The sequence below is a fragment of the Poeciliopsis prolifica genome, unplaced genomic scaffold, assembly GCF_027474105.1.
Source record: "Poeciliopsis prolifica strain line A6 unplaced genomic scaffold, Auburn_PproV2 SCAFFOLD232, whole genome shotgun sequence".
NCBI classification, from domain to species: Eukaryota; Metazoa; Chordata; class Actinopteri; order Cyprinodontiformes; family Poeciliidae; genus Poeciliopsis; species Poeciliopsis prolifica.
The window spans coordinates 65,003-74,953 of NW_026562607.1; the positions used below are offsets into that span (position 1 = coordinate 65,003).

The 9,951-nt window shown below is 34.7% G+C and overlaps 2 long non-coding RNA genes across 2 annotated transcripts; one reads left to right on the top strand and one right to left on the bottom strand.

Moving 5' to 3' along the window:
- Positions 1 to 3,430: 3,430 nt before the first annotated feature.
- LOC129357238 (uncharacterized) lies at positions 3,431 to 4,458 on the bottom strand. Its single transcript, XR_008605491.1, has 2 exons — positions 4,418 to 4,458; positions 3,431 to 4,008 (listed from the first exon to the last, which is right to left on the bottom strand). It is a non-coding gene; the product is annotated as an uncharacterized LOC129357238 (long non-coding RNA).
- Positions 4,459 to 8,995: 4,537 nt separating this feature from the next.
- On the top strand, positions 8,996 to 9,951 carry LOC129357236 (uncharacterized). Its single transcript, XR_008605490.1, has 4 exons — positions 8,996 to 9,050; positions 9,212 to 9,289; positions 9,757 to 9,810; positions 9,894 to 9,951. It is a non-coding gene; the product is annotated as an uncharacterized LOC129357236 (long non-coding RNA).

The window sequence follows — 9,951 nt, forward strand, 5'->3', positions numbered from 1 at the left end:
CTCTTCCCTTTCAAATTCTCTGATCAAATAAGCCCGAGTTTCCTTTAAGAACCCTTTCAGCTCCTTCATAAGTTTAGGTACAGCTTCACTGTTTGGCAGCAAACTCTTCACAGTTCCAGTTAAACTGTCCATTAGCTGCAAGACATCCTCCAAGAGATTTGGTAGGAAGGTCATGTCCACCATGTTGTCCACCTAGTTAGGAAAATGTGTAGTTTATGTGACAGTTAAAATAAAAATAATTTGTCATAAGGTGATTATTTGTGTGTTTTACTCACTTTTCTCATGACTGCATCCTGCTGTAGTTTCAGAATATTTCCTCTGATTAATTTCTGTTAAAGAAATGCAAACATTTGCAACCAGAGCAAACAGTTATATTACATATTGACAATGAGCTCAGGGAAACCTTGAGTGTAATGTCAATCCTTTAAAAAAACAACAACAATTATCTATTTGAAACTAGAAAAAAATTACCAGCTTGTCGTCGTCTATCAACGAGCTTGCAGGGCAGAGCAAAGTCAGCAAAGTAAACATGAGGAAAAGATGTTTGGTTTTATCGACACGAGCCACTCCTCTGCTACTGATTAAAACTGCCATTGCTGCCAAAACTGATTTTCTAAGATAAACAAACACAATAGAGTCTTAAGATGGCGTTAAATATGAAAAGAGACAAATTTTGAAAGTAAAATGTTTCACCTAACTCAACATAATTACATGTGTAATGTTCATTACTGTACCTTCTAATGGATCGGAGAGCGAATCAGACGCCAGGAGTTGCAAACAGCGAGAGAATTTGATGAGTCGGACTGAAGTCTCTGCTCTGCTTGCAGATTATGCCATGATTTCTAACAACAAATGGTTACATGATCTATTGAAGAAAACCTTAAAAGAAAAATAATTTAAAATTGTTAGGAAGCTTTTGGTTGTGCAGTTGTGAAAACCTTACCTGTTGGCTGAGAGTCTGCATGAATGACAAATGAGGAAATGATGAGCTGAGTCGACAGCAATCCTTCAAATGCCTCTGGCTGTTTCTTTCCCAAGTTGTGACTCGCATGTGATCTGATTCTTTAGTTTCACTTTGCAAAAGTGAAACTAAAGAAGCTGTTTAACATTTAATGTTATTGAAAATGAACCCAAAGGTAAAACTATTCGTCCAAACCATATCGTTCTGTTGAACGCATGAATGAAGAGCATCAAAAGATAATGCTGGTTTTGATGAACATGCTGTTTTGTTTATTTTTTAAGCTAAATGCTGTAAAGCTTTCATGCATGTCAATCTTTACAATCCTGATTGCATATTTGCAGCTTTATCCAGTCATTCGTTCGTTTACTGTAAAGTAAAACTAAATGTTACAAGAAACAGAAACTTGTGGCTGTCATGTGAGCCATAGGAATTTTATCTGTTGTAGGTAAATGTCTGATTCGATGCCAAAAATGTATATATTTTCAAACAGCGAGAGAATGAACCACATAGCTCAGCATGTCTGCAGAAGTACTTCCATGGACTTTCTCGATGGCTTCCATAAAAGTCTAACTTGTGACTTAGACCAAGCCCTTATCTATGTGAAAGCCTCAAGTTACTGGAATATGCCTGCATCGTTTACTGTAACTGAGTCCCGTAAAAATGGAGCAAAGAAAAAATGTGCATAGAAGGTTAGAAAAAACAGGAACAGAGAAAATGAAACTTTTTTATTCCACAAAAAGCAGGGTGAAATACTTCTAAAAGCAAATGATATTAAAAAGCATGCAGAATATGTTTTCCTAGCAGTCCTAACTATAGCCAGATTGTTAAAGGTAATATAAACAATCACATGTCGGTTCAATAATATGCTCTCTTGTTGAGTTCTTGTGCAGTTAGGAGATCAAATATTGTTCCAAGCCTAAGTAGGCCTTGCAGCCGCTGTATGCTCTGGATCTACCAAATCTGTCAAAATTAGGATTAAAATTAAACTTTAAACAGACGCGTACATATCATTAATCTTATTTTCTACCATCTATTCTTATGTGCTGACAATGAGAACTCAGAGGATCAAAATAATCCCCCCCATAAATTACATTTATGAGACTTTTACAAGTTGTCTGCTCATTGTGCGACTTGTTGTATCCACGTCATATTATTATCATATCAGCCTTGCATACCAACGTTGCTTCTGTTGTCAGGTTGCACATATTTCAGTACTACTACTGGCTACTATTTTAGTAAATAGTAGCCATTTTTAATTGAGAGTTGGTGGGAGAGTTTAAGGTCTGCATCATTCTGAGTAGCCTGTTTTATTCTACAGTAACCAAATTACCCTGAATAATTGGAAACATCTGTTTTCATTAACTAAACACCAAAAAGTTAGCTGCACTAACTCCAAAACACTAATCATACATTTAGGTTCTGTTAACTCTAACGTGCTAAATTCAGCCTTTGTGTCAACGACAAAACATGTGCTACAGCTATAGCACATCAGACTGTATAATCCAGTAGATTACTGGATTATATAAAATAAATTTTGATCTTGATTTTTATGTTGCATCTTTATGAACTCATTGTTTCTCAAAATGTTGTACAAAAACGACACAATTTAAAATGAATCTGCAGGGTTTTAGTTTTTCTGTGTATTAATTCAGGTTTCTGTGTTCAGTGGAGACTCTGTGTTGTCCTGTTTGCCCCTTTATTGTCCCCACCTGTCCCTCGTTTCCCCTGATTACCTTCCTTGTGTATTTAATCCCACCTGTGTCTGTATTTCCTTGTTGGGTCCTTGTCTATTGTCTGTCCCAGCTACCATTGTTGAGTTCCTTGCTTCTTAGTTCATCAGTGGATTTCTGTTCACCTTATCGACGATCATTAAATGATCTTTTATTTCCCACACCACTACCTGGGTTCTCTGCATTCATCCTCAACACCAACTACTGCACCTGATGAAAGAAACTCATCTGCAATCACATTACGTTCACGAAACTTGCATGGATGTTTGGCTCTTGGCACTCTGAATCTGACCAGTTCAGCTACAAAATGCAGAGTATCAGATCTTAACATATTCACTGATATTTTTTACATTTAAATTTACAAATATCTCAGGTTGAAATGCATTCTTACTTTAAATAGAAGTTCAGCTTATAAATTTAGGTTTCAAATTTTCTACAAGCACAATTGTAGAAAGTGCTTGTTTTTGATATGAATTAACTTTAAATTACAGGATGAATTCCTCACTCAATATGCTTTGCAGAAAACACCTCATAACTTTGTAAAACACAAAGTTAATGTCATGTGGAGCGACACACCAACAGGCACAATACAATTAAAATGTAGCAAGAAAACTCAAAACCAGAGCACTGAAATTGTTTGAACTGCATGGTCATGCGGTGCTTTCTTTTTTCTTTTTTTAAACAAATTTCTAACACACAAAATAAAATCAGGATGCAACAGATTTTACACTTGCGTATATACAAGTTGTCTGAAATTTAAACTTTAATGATAAGAAGAAAGGTTGTTTGTTGTTGGAAAAAAGTAAATACACAGTTAATTAAAATAACAAATCCCACAGTATTAAAAACATGTGAATCATTAAAAAAAATGAACAAAATGTTTTCTTTTTAAAAGGACTTGCATGGTGTTTTATAGTAAACATTAGGTTCATGTTGGGTCGTTGTACATACGATACAGAATCAAAGTGATAAAAAAAACAGAAATTAATCCACAAAAACTGAACCTGCTTGATAAATTACAACAGGATAAGGCCACAGAGAGAGAAACGGTTACAGCTCTTCATGCTCCTGGTGAGACTTTTTCAAAACGTTCAAAACCTCTTTCAGGCTTTTCCCCATGTCCTTCGCTTCAGGAGAGATCACCTTTTTCTTTAGGGTATAATACGTCCTGCCACCTTGAATGAGTTTTTCTGAGAAGCGTATCAGTGTATCATCCCCTGTTGACAGTTTTTTCAGTGCTTGTATTTTAGGATAAAGTTCAAGCAGCTTCAAATCAAGCTGTTGAACTCCAGCTGAGATTCTGTACTTGTCTTCTGTCTGCAGATAGAAATGAAAATTTAGACGTGTAAAAAAATAAAAAAATAAAATAAATATACCTTTTGATAAGCAGTTTTCATATACCACCTCAGAGTTTTATGCAATCAAAAGTTTAGTTTATCACATTAAGAAATAGTGGTGAATGCATAAAGTGGTATATATTTTAAGCATTTATTCCTGTTGTCTTTCATGATTAAGTTTAGTGAAAACCTCAAATTAATTTTCTCATAAAATATCAATATAAAAAAATCTGTAAATTCTTTTATCTATATCTTGACAGGGAAGACAACTGCCCCTCTCTCTAATGAATGTATATTATTAAATTAGTTATATATTCAGATCAAATAGAATAAAATAAATAAACTTCACTGATGCCTTTTTGTGCCCTTTGAAGGTTTAACAGACCCACCTTTTGTTTTGATGCTTCATTCACTGCTTTCTGGAGATTTTCATAAACGTTTCCTAAAACAAATGGATGAGGCAGACAATTAAGTTAATGTGGACATTTGACAGGAAATGAGATGCATGCTGAGAAGCTTATGGTAAAGGCTGTGATGTTTTTCCACAAACATTAATTATTAACTTTACCAGTTGTTTCTGGTTAGTTATAGATTGTGCTTCTGTCAAAAGTCTGGAGATGGTATCGACTCTCTCTTGTCTTTGTTTCTAACAGAGAAATATTAAACAGTATTTTGACAACAAGAATTTTTATTTTTATTTTTTTGCATAATTTCTGAACCAACATATGAGTAACACTCAGACCCACCTGAAATCCTACAGCTTGATCCATCATTGTCCGAATGGCTGCCTTGTACATGTCCTGAAATGTAGCAGACAGGAAGTTACCTGTAGCATAAAAGTGTAATTACATAAATCCAAAATTGATTTAGTTTTAGGTAGAAAAGTTTTGGAAGTGAAGGTCAGTTTACCAGATTAGCACCAAAATCCAGAGAGCTGGCAGTGTTGGTCAGAAACACCAGACAGACGACGAGGGAAACGAGTTTGATGAGTCGAGCTGAAGTCTCTGCTCTGCTTGCAGATTGTGCCATGATTTCTGCAAATTAAAAACTAACAAAAAATGGTTACAGGATCTATTGAAGAAAACCTTAAAAGAAAAACCGTTTCCAATTGTTAGGAAGCTTTTGGTTGTGCAGTTGTGAAAACCTTACCTGTTGGCTGAGAGTCTGCATGAATGACGAATGAGGAAATGATGAGCTGACTCGACAGCAATCCTTCAAATGCCTCTGGCTGTTTCTTTCCCAAGATGTGACTCGCATGTGATCTGATTCTTTAGTTTCACTTTGCTGCAAAAGTGAAATTAAAGAAGCTGTTTAACATTTAATGTTATTGAAAAATGAACCCAAATGTAAAACTATTCGTCCAAACCATATCGTTCTCTTGAACGCATGAATGAAGAGCATCAAAAGATAATGCTGGTTTTGACGAACATGCTTTTTTTTTTTTTTTAAGCTAAATGCTGTAAAGCTTTCATGCATGTCAATCTTTACAATCTTTATTGCATATTTGCAGCTTTATTCAGAAGTCATTTAATCACAAAACCTGTTCTTTGTTCAAGGAAGCTGTTTATCTCTCAGGATTTCTCAGAAAGGATGTTGACAGTTTTCCCTTAAGCATTTCACTGAAAGCATCCAAAAATCTATTTAAACTTGTCTATCCAGGAACCTGCAGAGCAAACTTGAATGACTGGAAAGAATGAAAACATCTTGAATTGTTTCCGACAAAAGCAGTTGCTCTGGTTTCAAATTATACCCACATACAAAGAGTCAGAATTCTGAAATTAAAATCAGATTTTTTTTTTCTTTTAGCCCGAATTGTTTTTCGTAATATTACAGTATCTGAACTTAAAGATAGAATCCATGTTGTAAACATGTTCAGTTAATGAGAAACACATCAGTTTAGTTTTTTGAACAGGTGTTTCATATTCTTTATTGTACCTTGGCTTAGCATTTGAGGAGGAACAGGCTTGCAAACCTGCTCTTCATATTTTTCCCATCCAGTCATTCGTTCGTTTACTGTAAAGTAACTAAATGTTACAAGAAACAGAAACTTGTGGCTGTCGTGTGAGCCGTAGGGATTTTATCTTTTGTGAGGTAAATGTCTGATTCGATGCCAAAAAATATATGTTTACGCAAGAGATGCCTTGGATGTTTTTTTTTTCTTCTGCATTAATTTCAGGCCATGCCCATTCAAAGAGTCATTCACTTTTTTCTTTTTAATTCCAAGAGACTTAAATATACTCAGAACTATACAGACACTAAAAAGACAAAAATAATAATCTAGTTAATCTAAAACAACAAACATCATGTCCAAGCTTAAATATTGTGCCACGTTACATAACAAAGCCTAACACCCACTAGAGACCATAAAACCACAAATAGCCAAAGTTAAACGGGTAAATGTTTTTGCTCCAGCTTTCCTCCCTTAACAGGTTCGTGTCATGATAAATTATCCTTCATTGGTCTGCAATGTTTGGGTCAATTAAGAAATATTAAAATTGTCACATAAAGATCCAACGTTAAGCCTGGACTGACGGGTATCATGTGAGAGTGGAGCTGTTTAGAGCTTCATTTTGATTGATCTGTAAATGTTTTTACTGTTACAGTCAATCACATTGTAAACTGATTTCACTTACATGTATTAGTATTATTATTAGAGCTCCACCATAATGCCTTTCTTCTTTACAGCCACATTTTTCAATGCATCTCTTCCTGTCAGTTGAATAAACCCAATTACTGCACATTTAATTCATTATCTGGTATCTTGGTAAATTGTGCATTTATATTTAAAACATGAGAATAAACAGTCACAACATAAATCACATAAATCATGATTTTTATTTGTATGTTCTCAAAAATTGGGATCTCTTCCAGAAAACGTGGCGATGCAGTTCGATGATATTTCAATAGAGCAGTGAAAATTAACACAAAAATGGTTCAACAGACACAAACAGCTTTCATTTTAAGTTCAAAAAGACTTCACCGTCACAGCAGATACACAATGTGTGTTCATTGTGAAACAATTTATTAGTATGAACATATATCTGAGAAAAGATGTAGGAAGTTACCCGATATAGTACAAAAGTAACAGAGGAAGGAAAACTCTTCGAACTCAAACAGGATCATGAATCTTCAGCTGAGAATATAAATTCTTCAACACATTCTCCAGTTTTGTTTCATTTGCTTTTTCAGTGTATATATCTTTACGTAACAATATGTATTGGCTCAATATCTGAAAGATTTGCTCCAAGGATTCAGCCATCCTTCTTGTCAATGGATCTTCACTTTTCCATTTCTGTATTTTAGGGAAATAGTTAAGTATCTTCACATTAAACTGTAGTGTGTAAGCTTCAACTTCAGCTGTTTTTTGTACCTGTTGTAATAAAAAAAAACATTTGTATAGTCTTAGCATTCACATTTCTATAAATATTTTCTTGGTGACTTACGATCATAAACCATATGAGTAACATAAATGTTGACTGACCCACCTTTTGTTTGTATGCTTCATCTACAGCTTCTTGAAGAAACTGCTGAAATACTTTCTGAAATTTACAGAAAAAAGATGTGGATGTGAAAACTGATCAGATATTTAATATAAGACTGTGTTTAGAGATAATACCGTTTTTTAACCTTTGACTAAATAAAACCACATTACTTACAAGCTCTTCCACGGAGTTTGCTAGGTCCAAAAGTGTTAAAATATATTCAGTACCACTTTCTTTCTCTAATTAAGAAAAAATGAACTTTGTTAGCAGACAGTTGTGGAGAATTTCTGAGACAGAATTGAAGCAAAAAGAGACTTACCACGAGTCTGACTGATTCTCTTGTTCTCTGTATGGCGTTTATTAAACTAAGAAAACAAGACAACAAAGCAGGTACAGTTATGTATGTTTTCCATATAAACTAAAGTACATTTGTTTCATCTAGAAAAATCCAGTTTACCAGTGAATTATTTCAAAATCCAGTGACAGACCAACGTGAACCAGAAACAGCAGGGAGACGATTCGGAAAAGGGTTTCTTGAAGCTCAGAGCCTCCAGTCTCTACGTCCTGCTGCAGCCATTATTTCTGTGATTGGATTAACCTGAGGGATTAAAACCACCAAATCATGATTGAAATAAAATGAGATTTTAAAAAAATCTAATCTTTAAAGATCGTACCTGTAGGAGAATCAACGATGAACTGAATGGATAATGGGAGAAAATGACGCAGCTGTTTTTAAAACTGAAAGCACATTTTATGGGTCATAAACAAGAAAAAAAAACCCAGGAGGAAGAGAAACATTTACTGACAGCCACAACAGGCTTGGTCACGTACGAAACTTGTAAGTTGACAGTCAGGTTTTCGTGAGCAAGATCCGGAAAATAATAGAAAGTTTCACTTTCTATTGTTTGCATATTATGTCAATATTAAGCGACTGAAAGGAGAGCTTGACAATTGTCAACATATGTGCCATCTTGTGAGTTCAGCTCTCCAACCATCCTGAACAAAATTAAACAGAAGGATGATGATCTTTTATTAGTTAAATTAAATGGTATATATATTTTACAGGAGAACAGATGAAACCAGAGCGACCTTGCCTATTTGCATCTTGACTTCTATGCTGGACGTATTTTCAACCACCTAACAGGTAAGATTACTAAAGTAGTAAATTAATATTTAAGCTACAAAACTTTAGTTCGATTTTAAACTTTGCTCTTTTGAGATAATCAAGAATTTTAACAGAGATCATGGCAGAAGCTGGAGGCAGACGATGGACTGTTATGAGAGTCATCAAATACTTGTTCCTCATTCTGACTCTGCTGTTTGTGCTTTCCATCGGATGGTTACTCATATTTAACAACCTGTGGTAAAACAGCTTTTGATTTTCTTTCCTTTCAAATGAAATCTAAATGCACATACCGTTCCTTCATGCATCACGTCTGTATGCAATTCTTCAGGTGACTTGTTCGTATGTTTTTGCTCATTTCAGGACTTGTTGAAGGAAAGTGTCAAGGCGTTGATAGAGGAATCAGTCAAGATGAATGTGGGTCTTTTTTGTTCACCTGGTGTGTCTCCTGCATGAGCACAAAACTGCTGTGCATGTTGTGTCTTTACTTTGATGTGAAGTGAAATGTGTATAAACTAGTGCAACAGCAGCAGCAAAAACATTTCTGTAATTTTAAAAGTTTTATTTTGTACCTTCAGAAAGAAGAACAAAGTAGGCTTGAAACTCTCTCAAGACTTCTGGATGATGCAAGGTCACTGAAAACCGAGGAAGATCTGGTAAAGTTTATTTAAATGAATTATGTAAACGGTTCAGTCGAAAGTCACATGTACAATTTGTGAATCATCTTTTGATCAGTGGCCACTCATACTTAGTTTTGATTTGATTCAGTCATCGAACATTTTTATGAAAAAACAGCAAAATACCTTCTTCTTATTTATTAAACATTTTGTTGCTCTGTAACTTGCATTGTTTTGTAATAAACCAAATCACAACATTTTATGACAATGATCAGATTAAAAAACATTGGCTTGGTATAATAATAATAATTATAATGGTTATAATAATAACCATTGTGCCTTGTTTCTGTATAAGAAGTATATTGTTTACTGTTTTATTGTGGGTTCCCAGGCCTCCACACAATATGACATACAACTTTTGGGTCTCAGTTCTTTCCAAATTTCTTATTCTTACTAAATGTAAACAAAGTACATTCTCACAAATGCTCTTTCTCTGGTAAATTCAGGAGACATTCAAGCAGACCCTCAGGAAAGCAGTGAATGAAGCGTTTGAACAAGAGGTGGGTTATGTTACTTTTATCATAATCACAAGTCAAAAACTCTACTTACTGTAAAACATCGGCCTTCTTTTGTCTTCCTGCAGACTGAAATGAAGTACAGAATTGCAGCCTCTATTGAACAGTTCGAATACAAGATGAAGG